Below are 18,263 nucleotides of genomic sequence, written 5' to 3' on the forward strand. Positions count from 1 at the left end.
CATTTACATGTTTAGGTTGTTGTAAGGAACAGGAACACTTGCATAATGTTTTATAATTCAAGATAAAGTTTACTGGCACAACAGATCCTTTAAAAAGGTTTATTATTTAGTTATTATTCACTTACTTATTTATATGCTGTTATTTAGTTGTTGAGTTTTCCAGCATAGAGTAGCTATTTTATTATGTTTAGGCTAAATTTTTACTCCCCCCGTCTCTTTGGTGGCCCACATCCATGTTCTCTTCATCAGACAACGCAGCAGCGAACCTTTCTACGTGGACCACGTCCTCTACTGGTATCAGCTGTGCACCGATGCTTTGCCACAAAGCAGCAGCTTCCCACAGCCCTGCCTCAGCTAGCTTCAGTCCTTGGTAGAAAGTAAGAGTTATGAACAAAGCAAGTCATTGGTCGTGTTGTGCTTTGTTTTTGTGTCGCCACTTGGATCATGTGATTTATTGTTCCTCCACTTTAATGGAGGTTTATGTTGTTTGATTATGTTCAACTTGCTGACAAGCTGACTTGGAATTTTTTTCACACAGGTGTGAAGCAGCTACCGTCACCTGGGTGATGCAAACCACTCTGTGGTATTCCACAGACTGGGGGTACAAACCCTTTAGGACTCGCTCATTATACTGGCAAACTGTCCAGGATGTACCTCCTCTCACCAGATAGCAGCTGGTATTTATGATTTTTTTTCTTTTCATTTCTATTGTTCAGGCCATCGTCTCAGGTAAGGAGAGGTCTCATTATACATTTGAGGAAAGGTGGTACCCATCATTTTTAACAATTATGTTCAGCTGGACAAGATAATCACAGATTTGTCAGAGTTTCTTTCCAGCTGCAAACATCTGTCTCCTGAAGTCTGCTCCATGACCTCCAGGGACAGGGTCAAATTTATCCTAAATGTGCTGCTTCCAGAGGAAGGTCAACAAGTAAACTGAGGAAGGATATACATTTGACCCGAATGATAACCTTCACTTAACTTAGTAAAATTCAATATATATATTGAAATGGACAAGGAAGTTTTCCAGGTGATGGATGAAGGCTCCCAGAAACAAACTTTGACTAAACAGGGTCATTTTATTGTCTATATGAAAACTAGAATTAAAGGGCTGCAACACTTAGTGTAGGTAAAACAACAGAATGCATCTAATTTATTGATGCACTTCTATACAAAAGAAACTTTTATTGAAGTGGGGTGAAGAAGGTCTGGTCTGAACACAGATGGGAGGTCAGGAATGAGCAAGAGAGGAAGAGCGGTGTCTGAAATAATGGCCCACATTCATGGAAAGATACGTCAGATGACAGAAATAAACTTTCAAATAGGTTAATGAAGATTAAGCATGGACGTCTCTATATAATAACAATACTTTATCCAGGGCTGAATAAGGAATCTGGACTGAAATACGTCTGGTCTAATACAGGAACACTACAGGCTCTGGAAGAGAGAAGCAGCATGACATGGACTGAGGCTGTGGAGGAGGCTGACCAGGACCAGATGGAAGAAAGGTTAGAGGAAAAACAGTCACTATTTCTGAAAAGTAAAGCATAAACACAAGAAAGAAACATTTATGAGTTGATAATGCTTTGATCTATCTTTTTATAGTGAGAGGTGAGCGCTTGTCATGCGAGAAAAGGAGAAACAGTGCTTTCTTTTATAAAAAAGAAAAAAAAATTAATTTCAGACAAACTTTTCTTTAAAGTTTATTTATTTATCTTTTTAAACACTGCAGATGTAAATTATCTTTTGTCTGGAATAATTCTGTCCAGTTTAGTCGGAAGTCTCATATCTTTTTCTTTCTTTTCTAGATGAGCAGAAAAACAAAATGCCACAGATGGGTAACATTTGTGCAACATACAATTTCAATTATTTCATTTTCACAAATAAAATAAATGTTTCACAAATCAGAAACTGTTTTAATGAATCTAAATGTTGTTTAGGATATTTCAGTCCATGTTTGAAGTGTCTAAGTGATGTAGTTTTTTCACAGGACCTGGTCTAAAGGAGTCCAGATGGCAAAATCGTCACTAAATGAGGCTAATTTTCATTTTCAGAAATAGAATAAAGGTTTTACAAATCAGAAACTGTTTTAATTAATCTAGATGTTTAGGATATTTGTCCAGGTTTAAAGTGTCTAATTGTGCTGTATTTATTTCAGAGGACCTGGTCTAAGGGAATCCAGATGGAAATAAATCGTCATAAAGATGTTTTTTAAGATTTCAGTCCAGGTTTGAAGTGTCTAAGTGCTGTAGTTTTTTTTAATCAAGAGCTGTCTAATATGGGCTAGATTTCTCCAAATTCAGTGGAATGCCCGTACACATTTAACGAATCGGAAGCTAACTTCAGCTTCGTACCTTTCCAGCGGGTTTCCCAGCGAATCACGTAAACTTCACAACTGGATTTAATGCAAATGTGTATAACAGAAAAGGGGCAGGGCTAACGGTTTAGTGCAGCTAGCTTAACCTTCGAAGTATCAAGTACTGTCAAGAATGATCTGCCAAATGTTCATTTAATTTTTTAAGACATACTGGATTTAAACTGCCTGTTTACCTCTTTCGTGTGTTGGCCTACATTCTTGCTGTCCATTGGCTGCCACCACAACTGAAGGGTTGTCTCTCTTCCTAAATTAAAACAAATCGTCTGATGTCCATTTTTGACCGCTGATGTTGACCACTCGAAATAACACCAGAGGGATAAAACGCCGGACCGTCAGCCAATAAAACACGGAGGATTCCCGCTTCCATAACATTGCTCTGTGATTGGTCATGTTGTTGTACCTGTGTTGCATTCACATAAGCCAGGAAATTACAAAACTACCATCTTCTTTAATATTATAAGGCGGATCAATTAATGTAAACTTATACCGTCTGGGGTAAAAAAAAAAAGACATTCGGGGCTTGATGAGAAATGTTCGGGGCCAGAGCCGGGAATGTCCAGGCCAGGCGACGTTAATGCGGGTTTCCATGGTTTAACGAGTGGCCTCGACATGCGCGTTCCTGTGACGAGTTATTTTCAGAGGTACAAATTACATTACAGTCATTTAGCGCACGCTTTTCCAAAACAAATTACAGTGGTTAGGCTGTAACGTTAAGGGTACTGCCTAAGCACTCAACTGGAAGGCGAGGACGCCCTGATTACTCTACAACACGCAGTCTCCACTGTGGCTGTGCACGCGGCGGTGACGAAGGTTACGTCAGGCTCCGAGAGCGTGCAGGTGGTAGAACGTGAGGAAATATGGAGATAATGTTTAAGTTAAATTTGTCATTATTTATTATTTTTCCAGAAAAAATCATAGAGTGAAATTATTTTTTTCAGCCACACCTGAGAAACAGGAAGTCCCGGAGTTGAACTGCTCAGTTGAATAAAAGCTGTTTGTATTGAAGAAGAATCAGTTTACCTCCTCTTCCTCTTCATTTAACAAAGAGAAAACCCACTCAGACACTCTGATAGAAGAATGTTAATGACACTTACCTTTATTACAACTGGGGTTTTCTCTTGCTGCTGTTTACTCAAGATGGAGTTGAACTATCTGAATTCTTTCACTTTCATTTTCCTTCCTCTTCCTCATTGTGTGAGATGAACTAACACGGGTTTCACAGGAAACTGCCAGTCCTCCCAGCTGTTCAGATTCCTCTTCACATGTTTTCCCTTTGGTAAAATTTATCTTTGTTCCACAATAAATTTTCTCCTGTAACTTCATTAAATCATTTTTTCTTACAGAACAGTAAAGTGGCAGCTAAGTTTTATTTGAACGGTAAACTTATTAGAGTTGTCAGTTTTTTTTTCTTTTAGACACTATTAGTTTGTTACCTCCACGTTTAAATTGAAGCTCAGTGAACGAGAAGCTTTATGTTTCTCTTAGTTATTTCTTTTCTTTTAATTTTGCATTTTTTATATTAATACCATTCAGTTCAGCTTTATATGTATCACAGCAATTCATTCAAGGCACGTTTACATAAACAGTCCAATCCAATTCTAATTCAGTTAAAACAAATCCATTATGTGATCAGCATTAGTAAGATGTATAACTGTTTATTCAGCAGCGGTATCATAGATGGAGGTATGGAAGCTCTAAACCGAGCACGTCGTGTCTTATCTTTGAACCTTTCTGTCATTTTTACTGCTGTATATGTTCTGCTGTTACATCGGGTCAAAATGGTCTCTAAACTGCCCCTAGCTGTTACTCGCACATTGAAGCTTGCAAACACATAACGTTAATTTATGGACGCACAAATGTCGCTTAAAAGAGAAAAGACGAGAGGCAGCTATATTAGCAACTATAATAGCCTTCCCCCGATCTTTTTTATTATTATTATTTTCTAACCTTTCCTGTTCAACATCGTAGCAGCAGAATGATGGTCTATCTGCTGTGTTGTGCCAAATAAATTTGCTTTGCTAAGGGAAGCTTTATGGGTATAAGGCTCCTCTTGATAATCTGATTTTCTGATTTACTTAATTACTTACTTGCTTTAATCTTGTTTATTTATTTTGAATTATGGAATTTGTTATGTTATCTTGCTGGACCTGACTGGAGGGTATAGAAAAAAGATAATAATGAAGAAAAGTAAAAAGAAAAGTAGAAAAAATCAAGAGAAGACAAAGATACAGTAGATAGAAGCAACAATCCTTCAATCCAACCTAACACCAGACAACCAACTGCTACACCTGTACAGAAACACAGAATTTCATACAGCTTTTACCGGTAAATTAAGCTGACAATCATCAGGAGTTCCTAAAAGAAATAACCAAGACAACAACATTTATCACAACAACAACCAAAGCACCAGAAACAAAGACACACACACACACACACACACACACACACACACACACACACACACACAAAAAAAAAAAAAAAAAAAAAAAAAAAAACTAAACCAAAGTATCTCTTAGTGTATAACCCCATTGGACAACTCAGTGACTGTGTCAGCATGCAGAGTTTGAAGAATGAGGAGTGAGTAGAGATGAGTGTGATCTCTACTCACTCCTCATTCCACAATCACAGAGACCCGGGCGATCAGCCTCAATCCTGGAACACGAATCCCAGCCACCCCACCATGAAGACGATACAGAGGGCTGCAGAGAAAGGCCCCAGAGGCTCTCACAGCCATGGGGCGCAGGCCCCGGCGAGCCAAGTTCAGCAGCTGTGAATCCCACCAGGTACCGGCCATGATGACATTTTCCGTAACCGGAAAAACATTTTTACCTTCCAAAGTCTCTGAAGCTGTGGCTTGCATGTCCAAACCCAAACCACTAGATCGGGGGTGTCAAACTCAAATACACAGCGAGCCAAATTGAAAAAATTAGAACAAGTTGAGGGCCAGCCTGGTTCAATGTTTAATAAAAACTTTTTTTTAAGACAAGGCAAGGCAAGGCAGTTTATTTGTATAGCACATTTCATATACAGGACAATTCAAAGTGCTTTACATAAAACAAAGACATTACAGATATTTAGAATAGTAAAAGGCATCAACACATAATCACAATAAAAAAATAAATTACATTTTAAATGACCTTATTGCACACATTGAAACTGGAACTAACAAAGCCTATTAGTTATTGCCTATAAAACAACATTAAGCATTAAATAGATAAAAAAAAAAAAAAAAATCTGTTCAAGTCTGTGGCATTTATTTTTTATGGCTCTATATGCATTTTTCTTTTTCAGAGTAATTTCAAGTGAAAACATTTTCTACAGGCCTCATTTGAAAAATGAAAATGCCCTGAAATAAATAGCAAGAGAAAAATGCAAAAGTTTTCTGATTCTACAACTTTCACAATGTATATATATATATGTGTGTGTGTGTGTGTGTGTGTATTTCACTTTGTCTCATTAAGTATAAATTGTGTAAAGTGTAATGATTAGAATATGAAAACAATGAGATGCCCTGTCAACTCTTATTTCACTTCACTACATTTTACTTATTGTTGTCAACAACAGGTGAATAAACAAAGATGTGATTTATCAAATGTCTGTCATTTTTAAACAGTTCTGTTAAGTTGATGCTTAACTAACAATAAAATATCAGAAATGTTTTGTTAATGCACAAATTCTCTTTGTGATTTCCCAGAAAGAAACTTTGGGAAACGCTGGGTTAAACCATTGTTACTGTAACAATAAGTTGATAAGATAAGATAGATAGATAGATAGATAGAGAGAGAGAGAGAGAGAGAGAGAGAGAGAGAGAGAGAGAGAGAGAGAGAGAGAGAGAGAGAGAGAGATAGATAGATAGATAGATAGATAGATAGATAGATAGATAGATAGATAGATTTATGATGCCTTAATTTGTCTTTAGTGGCCCCAGACTTTCACTTTTGAAGATCGCTTGGGAAATATGTGAAAAATAGAACCACTCAGAGAGAGCAGACCTCCAGCAAGCCATGGTAAATGTTTTTCTGGCCTTATTGGGAATTATTTATGAGTTAGGGATAATTTTGGCACTACTATCTCCTCATCATCAAAAAATTCCTGGATCCAGGCATGATCTGGACAACCCCAAAATCTAATCACTTGTTTCTTATTCCATGTCTGAGGTTTCCTGAAAATTTAATCAAAATCTGTCCATAACTTTTTCAGTTCTGTTGCTAACAGACAGACAAACCAGCTCCACAGAACACATGACCTCTGGCTCTGCCTTGGTGGAGATAACAATGGAAGAAGAGAAGAAAATCAGAGTAAGTAGAGATCATTAACCTCTAACTTCCCTTTCCTTAGTTGAGGAAATTATTTTAATTAATGGAATTATTTAAGGCAAGGCAAGGCAAGGCAGTTTATTTGTATAGCACATTTCATGTACAGGACAATTCAAAGTGCTTTACATAAAACAAAGACATTACAGATATTTAGAATAGTAAAAGGCATCAACACATAATCAACACATAATCACAATAAAATAATAAATTACATTAAAAATGATTAAAAGCAAGATAAGTTAAAAAAAAGTTACCGTGCAGATTTCATGCATAGGCGCATGAGAAAAGAAAAGTTTTTAACCTGGATTTAAAAATGTCAACATTTGGGGAAAGTTTAATCTCCACTGGCAGTTTGTTCCATTTGTTTGCAGCATAACAGCTAAATGCTGCTTCTCCATGTTTAGTCTGGACTCTGGCCTGGACTAGTTGACCAGAGTCTTTGGATCTAAGAGCTCTGCTAGGTTTATATTCTCTGAACATATCACAGATGTATTCCGGGCCTAAACCATTCTGGGATTTGTAAATGATCAGAAGGGTTTTAAAATCTATTCTGTGACTGACTGGAAGCCAGTGTAAAGATTTTAAAACTGGTGTGATGTGTTCAGATCTCTTAGTCCTGGTTAAAACTCTAGCAGCAGCGTTCTGGATGAGCTGCAGATGTTCAATGCTCTTTTTAGGAAGTCCTGTTAAAAGACCATTACAGTAATCCAGTCTACTGGAGATGAATGCATGGATGAGTTTCTCTTCGTCTTTCTGGGAGACTAAACTTTTAATTCTGTTGATGTTTCTGAGCTGGTAAAAAGCTGTCTTAGTGACAGCTTTGATATGGCTGCTGAAAGTCAGATCTGAGTCTATCAACACTCCCAGGTTACGAACTTGGTTGGTAATTTTAAGAGCCCGAGTCTCCAGGTGTTTGCCAATGCTGACCCTCTTCTCTTTGCTACCAAACAGAATAACCTCAGTTTTGTCTTCATTTAATTGTAGGAAATTCTCCCTCATCCAGGTGTTTATTTGCTCCAGACACTGACACATTAAGTCTATTGGACTGCTGTCATCTGGTGACAGAGACACATAAAGTTGTGTATCATCTGCATAACTTTGATAACTAATGCTATAGTTTTGTAATATTTTACCCAAAGGGAGCATATACAAGCTGAACAGAAGAGGTCCAAGGATTGACCCCTGGGGGACTCCACAAGTCATGGCCACTCGCTCGGATTCATAGCTGCCGATCGTAACAAAATAACTCCGGCCTTCTAAATAGGACCTGAACCAGTCAAGGACCGCTCCAGAAAGTCCAACCCAGTTTTCCAGCCTGTGCAACAGGATTCTGTGATCTACAGTATCAAACGCAGCACTGAGATCCAACAGAACCAGGACTGATACTTGACCAGAATCGGTATTCAACCTAATGTCATTTAACACTTTGACCAGAGCTGTTTCAGTGCTGTGATGAGGTCGGAAGCCGGACTGAAATTTATCAAGATTTCCACTTTCATTTAAAAAGTCATGAAGCTGGTGAAATACAACTTTTTCAATAATCTTGGAAATAAAAGAGAGGTTAGAAACAGGTCTATAGTTGTTCATTATAGAGGCATCTAGAGTCCTTTTCTTTAGGAGTGGCTTAATAGCAGCTATCTTTAGTGACTTGGGAAAAATGCCTGATGCCAGCGAGCTGTTAACTATCAGTAGGAGATCACTTTCTACTGAGGTAAAAACTGTTTTTAAAAAGTCGGATGGTATCATGTCCAGAGTGCATGTTGTTGATTTCAAATGCCAAACTGTTTCTTGTAGGACTTTTAAATTCACCATTTTAAATTGTGACATGACATCAGAATTATTTCCGGGTTTTAGACACAGACTAATTTTCTTGTTTGACTGTGTGGAATTAATATTTTGCCTAATTGTTTTAATTTTTTGGCTAAAAAAGTTTGCAAATTGGTTGCATTTCTCAGTGGAAAGGAGCTCTGGGCTTATCTGTTTAGGAGGATTTGTAAGTTTTTCAATCATAGCAAACAGAGTGCGAGAATTGTTGACATTCCTGTTAATCATTTCAGATAAATGCAGCTCTCTGGCCTTGCACAGCTCACTGTTATAGTTACGTAGGCTTTGTTTGTACAGCTCATAGTAAATTTGAAGTTTATTTTTCCGCCATTTCCGCTCAGTTTTTCTGCATTCTCTTTTTAGGCTGGTAACCACAGTGGTGTTTCTCCATGGTGTTTTCTGTTTGCTCAAGTTGCTCTTGATTCTTATCGGTGCAACAGCATCCATTACATTCAAGATTTTCAGATTGAAATTATCCAGGAGTCCATCAACTGACTCTGCACTGGTTGTTGGTAACATCGCTATGGCCTCCACAAACTTAGCACTTGTTCTTTCATTAATGTACCTCTTCCTAACGGAGAAGCAGGTTGGTTGGACATTCTGAGTGATCAGTAAATCAAACAAAATACAAAAATGGTCAGACAAGGCCAAGTCAGTGACAGCTACAGAAGAAATATCAACACCCTTTGAAATAACCAGGTCCAGAATGTGACCTCGAATGTGGGTCGGTTGTTTAACATGTTGCCACAAACCAAACATGTCCAATATGGAACAAAATTCCTTGACATTACCATCCGTCATGTTATCTATGTGAATGTTAAAATCCCCAGTTAAGATGAAATGGTTAAAATCAGTAGAGATAACCGACAATAATTCAGAAAATTCATCAATAAAATTTACACCGTGTCCTGGACGTCTGTAGATGATTAGAAATAGGATTTTAGGAATGCCCCTTAAAATAAAACTAAGATATTCAAAAGAAATAAAATCATCAAATGAAATTTCTTTACACTGGAATGAATCTTTAAATAAGGCAGCTTCTCCTCCCCCTTTCCTCCTGTTTCGACATTTATTCATGAAACTAAAATGAGGGGGTGCTGTTTCATTAAGAACTGTAGCACTTGTGTCTTCTGTTAACCATGTTTCTGTCAGAAAAAGAAAATCTAAACTGTGAGAAATGATGAAGTCATTAACTAACAGTGACTTGTTGGACAGAGATCTAACATTTAGTACAGCTAGCTTTATGAAGTTTACACTGGTCTCTGTTGTATTCTGAGTTATACAAGGTACAGTTAACAGATTAGATCGATTCACCCCACAAGCTGACCGTGTTCGATTCCTTATTTTACTAACTAACACAGGAATCCTACTGGGTCCAGGCTTGATCTCAGAACAGCTGTCAGTAGTAGCAAAACTACAGCAAGGACCCTGAACGCATCATGGCATGTTATCTTTGTTGTGAATTCTGCTGCTCTGGGACCCTCCTCCCATGCCCTACTCGGTCAGGACAGATGATCTAATAGGAGGATGAGGAGGGGGAGCCCTGTATTTCTTGGTAGATGGTGGTCGCTGGGGTTCAGACCTGGATAGAGACATCCTTTTAAGACCTTGAGTGATGTGGAGAAGAGGGTCTGGTGAGGGGGGAGAGCTGGCAGTTGATCGCTTCTCTGCTGTGTCCTTCGCTCTTATCTGTACACTCATGTTTGGGTTTGCCGTCCCAACAGCATGACGCAAGTGTGCACCAAGTAATCTGCATCCAGTTAGATTTGGATGCACACCATCAGGTCTGAATCGCTCCTTACAGTTCCAAAAGATATTGAAGTTATCAATGAACTTTATCCCATGGGTGATACATGCGTTTGATAACCATGTGTTCAGGCCAAGAAGTCTACTGAAAAGTTCAATTCCTTTACCCGCTGTAGGAATGGGTCCTGAAATGTAAACATGGTGTGCTCCCAACTGACACAGTCTCTCCAACAGCAGAGAAAAGTCTTTTTTAAGGATCTCAGAGCCAATTTTCCTCCTCAGAATATCAAAAGACCCTGTGTGGACAATAATCTTCATACCATCTGGATGTGAAGACAGAATGGTCGGCAACATCTCTGTCAGTTCTCTGACTGATGTATCAAAAAGTGTTAAATTTTCCGTCTTTGCCATCCTCACATGCTGTGTTATGGAGTCCCCAATCAGAATTGTGTCTATTTGTTTTTGTGTGGAGGCACCGATAGCTTCTCTAGTCCTCCTGTTAGTGGGATTTTGGCCTCTTCTCCTGGTCTGGTTAGCCCTGGGCTGAGTTTTAGGGCTATTTCTTGAATTTTGATAAATCCTTGCATTACATTCATCATCATTCATTTTAATATGACTCAACACATCATATTTATTATGCAGTGAGACTTCAGATGGTGGAGTGAGTGCTGGAGCTTTAAATTTCCTGCTGGATTTACCTCTGCGACGAACAACATCAGACCAGTTTCTGGCTGGGGTTGAGGACTTTGGTCTGGCACCAACAGTGTTCCAGAAGGAGAGATCAGTCTGATGGTCCGGTTTGGGATTTTCCTCAGCTATTCCAATGTCATTTGAACACATCCAGGGAAGTGTATCAGCCAGGTCGGTAGCGGGAGGCTCCACATTCGACATGCCTTCGCGTATGAAGATTTGACTCAATCCATTTGACAACTCAGTAGCATGTACAGAAGCTACTACAGAGTCAATAAATTCTTCATTCACACGAATGTCTTGCAGTGTTTCAATCCTCTTCTCCAGCTGTGTTATCCTCAAAGAAAGTTGCTCACACTCAGTGCAGCTCACTGATACTGCAGGGTTAGGAGACATCATTCCACTAGTTCTCCGATGGCAATTTAACTAAATTTATCAAAAAATATATTCGTTCCAGTGATTTATAAGTGACCAGGAGTCCTTGTTCCTAAATTTCTTGCCGGTAAAGATAAGAAAAAAGAAGAAGAAAAAAAGAAGAAAAATGCAAGCAGAAAGGAGAGCAGAGCAGGAAGCGTCCGCACGGCAGCAAAGCAGGAAGTTCAATGTAAAAACGTAAAGAAAAACCTGTAAAACAGCCAATGATCTATTTTATCAACAGGTGTTTACTTTGGGTGAAGCTGCTGTAGGACTTTTATCACTGCTGCACAAACACTTACACTTCAATGATAAAAGGAAAAGGCTGTTTTTAGCCAGATCATCGGTTCATCAATGTTGGCTATTTAACTTCAGTCGTTACATCTGCTGGTTTTAGGGCAGAAATTATCACCATGGAGACGGTTGGTGAGATGATGATAAATAAATTCTGAATTATGATTGAGAACAAGGTAGAGATGATTTAGAACAACGAATAGAAGTATATTACCTGCTGCATTTACTGACCAATGGGCATCTGACGTTTACCCAAGAGAGGGTCAGTTAACACTAAATATGTGTAGCATTGGCACATTCTGTTGATACAATACAGTAAAAACGTGGAAATTTCAGGCATAAAAAAACTTGCAAATGGTGATTAATCATGATTAATTTGTAACCTGTGATCAATCATGATCAAAATTATCTCACAGTAAAATAAATTACACTAATAATGGATATAAAATAGTATTTTTGCAGAATAACATATCAGCTGTCTAATAAAATAAACAAAGCGACTCACTGTCAAGACGAAGCTCCTCCGTCGTCTCTGCAGCCGCTGCAGGAGTTCAGGCTGACGGGTTTCTGTGTGAATTCTTCTTCTGGCTGCTGGATGATAACAAGGTGACCATTGACCTTTTTATGGATGCGGCCCATAGAAATCCAGCCGCTTATCTTTTATCTCAAGCTTCATAATTTACAATTTCATAGTTTATATCACTGTCATTCGACCAGCTGCTTTCAGTGTTTAGATGTGATTTCACTTTGATAAAAATCTATTTTTTTACTTTCATTTTAACTCTGTTGGTTGTAAAACAAACGGACCCACCAGGAGACCCTTGATATCTGAACATTGCCTGCAGTATAACTCTAGGTGTAGGTAGGGTGTGACACTCAGAGCAGATTCCTGTAAATCACATGGAGCCTCCTCTCAGATTCCTGTAAACCATCTGATTATTAACACACACACACACACACACACTGTATGATCTTGCAGCTCGAAACCTTTTCTAGTCCAGTGATGATTGTGAGAAATAAAGGATTAAAGTTTCAGAATATGAAAAGTTCTCAGAAAAAAACTTTGTTTTAGGATCTGTCAGGTTAACCTGTAGCAAGGTTAGATGGGGGGGGGACTTTGAGGACAGTTTCACTCTGTCAAAGTCAAAGACTCAAAGGACTGTTAAATTCAACCCAAACTTTTTATTTTTGATGTAACTGTCATTTTTTTCTTTTAATGTGAATAATGTTGTTAAAGGTTTGAACGGCTCAGAGCTGTTAAATTTAAACAATATGACTATAACTGAGTATTCTGTGGCAAACTGTGGGCCTTCATGAAAACTTAACCTACCTCCACTCCCTCCAGCTGCTGTTCTTTGTTAGCATTTGAAGAACAAATGCAGCAGACTTTTACTTTCCTTTGCAGAAATCACACCCAAAGTCACCAAATGTCTCCACAGTTTCTAGTAAATGTTTTGCAGGAGCAGCAACAACTCACATCCTCCACATGATTTATCCTCCATGACGAATCATTACTTTTTATTTTTGTATCTTTGTTGTACTAAGATTTGGGATTTTAGATTCTCTTTTCCTCACAGGTTAAAGTAGGCTCACTCAGGATGAAGGTCCTGTTTGCAACATCACACTCATCACATCATCCATCCTTCTGTCTAATAGTTGGACTCATGAATGCTTCTCATTTCAGCTCTTTGTTTCAAACTCTTCTCCTCACACTTGATGCACTGAAGTCTATAAGTTGATTTTCCCTTACATTATATTTTCTTGCCAGGTAAGGTCCCAGATGTGAGTCATGGTGGTCAGTAGTAATTCTACAGGTAGTGACTTTATCTCCAGATAGACCAGCTGCTCTTACATCCCTTGTGATGATGTTTTTCTTTAGAAAATGTTAAGATGAGACTGTCTCTTTAACTGATGGTAGATGTGACTCCCTGAAGTTTGTTTATGATCCTGTTAAAGGTGTGGGTAATGCTAGACTCTTCATTTTAGACTAAATGTATTAACACCTCCATGATACAGCCTGAAAGAGTTCATCAGGTGTTTGTAAATGTTTTATATTTTCACTTTAAACAATGATTCTCCTCCAGGTTGTTTCTTTCACCTTTGTGTTGTTTTCTTGTTGTTTTTGTGTTATCATATCCACCGACAGCTGCATCTGAAGAGATCCTTCTGAGGTTTAATGATGATGCAGCTTGTTGTCTCTTCTCCAAGAACTACAATCAGATCCTAGTTCTGCTTTTCCTGCCTTTGTCTATGGTGTGATGGGAGTTTATTTGATCTTTATGTCACTAAAACTAAAGAATGAATTATTAACTTTAGTAAAAATATTGATAATCCAAAGCTCAGCATTACATACGACAAGGAAGTTTTAATTGTAAGTACATATAAGTTTAGGAACAGTATTTGACTCCCAACTCAACTTTGATGCAAACACAGAGTTGGTTACAAGTTGAGAAGATGAAGGAATTCACTTGATGTGGAAGCTGAACTGAAGGAATGTGAGATCATCGCTCCTCAGACTGATTCTGTTTCTGCCTCATTTATCGTTCTTATGTTTGCACATTTTTAATAAATGACTGCAGCTAAAATGGATTAAATGGATGAACCTGGATTAACACGTCTGCACAGGACTGAACATAAAGACAAACATTTCTGGAGCTTCACAACATCTTCCCAAATTTCCCTGAGGACTCTCCAAAGGGATTATTAAAGTATTTCTATTCCATTTCTATTCTATAACATAAATGCTGTGCAATAAAAAAAATTAATTAGAACTTAAAGAACTTTCAAAACCATCAACGTTCCTGCAAATAAACAGTCAGACTGTATCACACCTGAAATTTACACAACAGCAGAGTGTTCATTCATGTTAAGTTATTTATCAGAGATTAAAGTGCAAGTGTAGCGTCTAATTATTACATCATGTAGGTAGTGTAATCATACTCAGATCTACTAAGCACATGTAGACATAATGGTCTGTTTCTGTAATTATCACATGGATCCAGCTAACACGATGAACTTCAAAACAGCCAGTAAAAAAAACAGAACCAAGAATAAATAAATGGGTGAATGAAATACTGGCTATTAATCTATGATATAAACAGAAAGTGAAGCATCTCCAATAGCTATGCTTGTATAACCCAAAAATCCTATATACTATCTAGCCCAACACATTCTACTTTTAACTATACTAAATATAACTGAAAGAGAAGTTAAAAGGGCTTTACTTATTACCAAACAAAAACAAGAAAGAAAAACAAGAGTATCAGTCAGCAAAAAGGAAGAACACGAAGCCAAACAGTTTTAACGCTGTTGGAAAAATACTAATCTTGCTAATCAAACACCACCAATCAAAGTACACAGTCACAACCACAAAAGTTCTGCAAGCCAAGAGCAGACTGTCTGTGCAAACAGATGCCAATGAGTGAGCAGGTGCAGAAGTCCTTTATTTCCAGGTGGGTGAGAGCAGGAGCAGGGATTGCACCACCTATTATCCAATCAGGAGGGAGGAGGTGAAGGTGTGTCAGTTCCAGCCAATCCTCAGCAGGTAGGAAGCAAGGGTGTGGTGAGCAGAACCAATCCATGGTGGGTGATGGCACACACGTATTTGCATGCAAAACGAGAGTCATTAGACAAAAAGACAGCTGCTGTAACAATGGGTAAAAAATAAAAAGGCCATAATGAGAAGAAGAAGTCTGGATTTAACTGCTTGTGTGGCTTCTGTGCATGTGATGAATTGTTGCTGGTTTCGTAATGTTATGAGCTTCTTATGGTTCTGTGTAATCATTTTCATTTTTTGATGTTTGCAAGGTGCCACAATGAAGCTTTTCTGGCTGTAACAGAAGATCCTTAACTCTAACGTTGGCTGATGTGTCAAAACATGTCAGCACCATATTTCTATTAATATCTGCAATAACACGGTGAGAAGTTTGATTCAAAAGCTGTCTGAATGTTGAGACTTTGATCTGAGTTTTACTCTGACTGCTGATTGTGTCAGACTAAAACACTTTCTGTTGTTCACCGTCTGCACTTAGAGAATTAGTCTGTCCAGAGTTTCTGAGACACTAACTGATCAGTGTGTAAATGTTGGAAACCGACTGGGAAGCAGACAGAGTGAAGTGGTTGTCTCCACCTTCTGTCTCATCCCAGACATGAACTGTGCTGAAAGATGACACAAATTAATATTTTCACTTATATCAGCTGGAAAAACTGACCATTATTAAAACTTTTGAAACGTATTAGCTAAAAGTTTCACTTTTGTCTATTGGTTGCAAAGACACCTAAGAACAATGTTAAAATCTAAAAAGTTTAATGATGATTGTTCTGTTCTTTATTGGAATGAAACAACTTTGCTCTCAAAGGGTTAAAGTGAAATATTTCATGTCATCATGAATCTTGCCACAGTCTTCCTCACTGGAAGCTCTGGTTGTCAGACTGAGCTCCATGAAGCTGCCGTGAGTCCGAAGAAGAGCTCAGACCAGATCAAACAGTCGAGTTCACAGAGACGCTGCAGAGAAGAAGCTCAACTCTTCAGCTGCAGTCTGCTGTTACTCCACAATCCTCCTGATGCTTCGCTGTTTGTCTCTCATGCTGTGGACTGATTCTGGTTCTGTTGGGTTTTAACTGCAGCTGCCTGAAGTTTCCTCCACAGACACTGTTTGTGTCAGTCAGCTGTTCTCTGCACCGATTCCTGCTGTCAACATGAAATGAAATGACCATCAAAGCTCAGACACTGAGGATGTGCAGACTTTGAAATAATTGGGACCATCATTGACTCAAAGCTCAACTTTGAGGCTAACTGTGAAGCTGTGTTTCCTGAAACAGCAGTGTTTGTGTTTCAGGAAACACTCTAATCTCATCATAATGACCATGTTTAATCCTTCTTTTACTGAATCAATCCATCTTTCTCTATGGTGTCCTGGTCTGAGTCATGACATCTTCAAAGGAGAGGATTTGCTTGAAGCCGATTGTTAAAAGGTCCATTGGTCTGATTAGTGAGTCACAGCTTTACCCAGCATCTCTGTATTTAAGACAGTTAGAGCGATTAGCTAAATCCAGGTGATGACTCCTTCCAGCCTGCTTTATCTCACCCCGACTCACCTGGAAGACAAGAACACATATGTCAGAATTCTGTTGGTCGACTTCAGCTCAACATTTATCTAAATCTTCCCACAGCAGCTGGTTGAGAAACTGCAGTTACTGGGAGTGGAAACTAGTACCTACAACTGAGATCTGGGTTACTGAAAAACTGTGTGCAAGACTCTGAAGTTGTAGATGCAGAAAAAACAAAAATAAAGAATTAAAGCGATGATTATCAACTTCATAAAGGGTGATACGACTTATAACCCTCCACTAATCATCAGTGATTCTGTTGATAAGAGTCCAGAAAAACAAATTCCTTAAAATCCATCTGAGTGATAAACTGATCTCTAGGGACACAACAGCTGCGGTCAGGAAAGCACAACACTGTCTTCATCTTCTCTGGAGACTGAAGAGGGGCCAGTCATGCCTGTGTTCTACTGCAGCACCACTGAGAGCATCCTCACCTACTGCATCACTTCCTGGTTCAGGATCACTGGTCCAGCTGTCCTCTCTGCTGGACATCTACAGGCAGAGGTGCACATGTAGAGGACACTGCATCATCAGCATCTCCACCCATCCTCAGGGTCTCTTCTCTCTGATGCAGCCAGGAAGGAAATGCAGGAGGATTCATGTGAGGACGTTTTTAGGAAGCAGCTTCTTTCCAGCTGTGATTAGACGACTGAATGAGCAACAGGTTGTGGCTTCTGTCCCATATATTAATAAATTATATTCATATTTATTACTTACTGTTCATATGAATTTTTAATGGTAAAATGCTGTACTTTATATTAAAATGCTGCATTTTAAACCATCTTTCCAGTGTAAAGATGGTTTAAAAATGTCATGATAGAGTCATTATCTGTCTGCAGAACTAATCCACCTACATTTAAAAATAAAGGAACCTGAAACTTGGTGTTTAGTTGCTCTCTGATGAAGAGGAAGAGTGTTTTGGTGTTTCAGCCTCAGTTTCACGGACCTGGTTCAGTCAGAATCAGTCTGTCTCAGCAGTAAAACCTTCTCCTGTCTGACTTGGTTCTGTTTGTTCATGTGTTGCAGTTCAAATGAATTTTTACTGAGCAAGAAAAATGTTTTGATTTTCACATTTACTTGATAAGAAGGTGCTAAACCCTGACTTTCTGCTGCTGTTACTGCTTCTGTTTGTCACTGCTGTTGGTGGAAATGTCCAGAAGCTTCGTCTTTAGTTGCTGATCATTTTTCAGCTTCTCTACAATATGAATTCTTCTTATTTTCTCCAGAAAACAGAGTTCATATTTAAGGAGGATGGATCTCTGCTCTGATGAAGAACTTTGTGTTTAATAAAAGAAAAAGAAAAAAAGTTTAGCTTCATCATCAGAACTGTGTTTCAGGGTGAAGATCAGTCCAACACAAAACCATGAAGAGCATCTGATCAGTCAGGAAGAGTCCAACACGAATCCAGATCTGAGCAGTTTGGTGTCCAGATCGAGTCCAAAGACACCCGCCTTCCTTCAGGACTCTTCCTCCTGGAGTTCATAGTGACAGTC

General features: G+C 38.6%; 2 protein-coding genes across 2 annotated transcripts in view; one reads left to right on the forward strand and one right to left on the reverse strand.

Moving 5' to 3' along the window:
• Nucleotides 1-3,086, forward strand: part of LOC121628730 (NACHT, LRR and PYD domains-containing protein 12-like) — a 354,419-nt gene extending 351,333 nt beyond the window's left edge. Inside the window, exon 19 of the mRNA XM_041968025.1 lies at nucleotides 3,046-3,086. The gene's annotated coding sequence lies outside the window, so the exon portion shown is untranslated. The remainder of the gene's footprint in view (nucleotides 1-3,045) is intronic.
• Nucleotides 1-18,263, reverse strand: part of LOC121628724 (NACHT, LRR and PYD domains-containing protein 12-like) — a 2,607,341-nt gene that overhangs the window by 124,091 nt on the left and 2,464,987 nt on the right. The gene's annotated exons all lie outside the window — the stretch shown is intronic.

This window comes from Melanotaenia boesemani, chromosome 18, assembly GCF_017639745.1.
Source record: "Melanotaenia boesemani isolate fMelBoe1 chromosome 18, fMelBoe1.pri, whole genome shotgun sequence".
NCBI classification, from domain to species: domain Eukaryota; kingdom Metazoa; phylum Chordata; class Actinopteri; order Atheriniformes; family Melanotaeniidae; genus Melanotaenia; species Melanotaenia boesemani.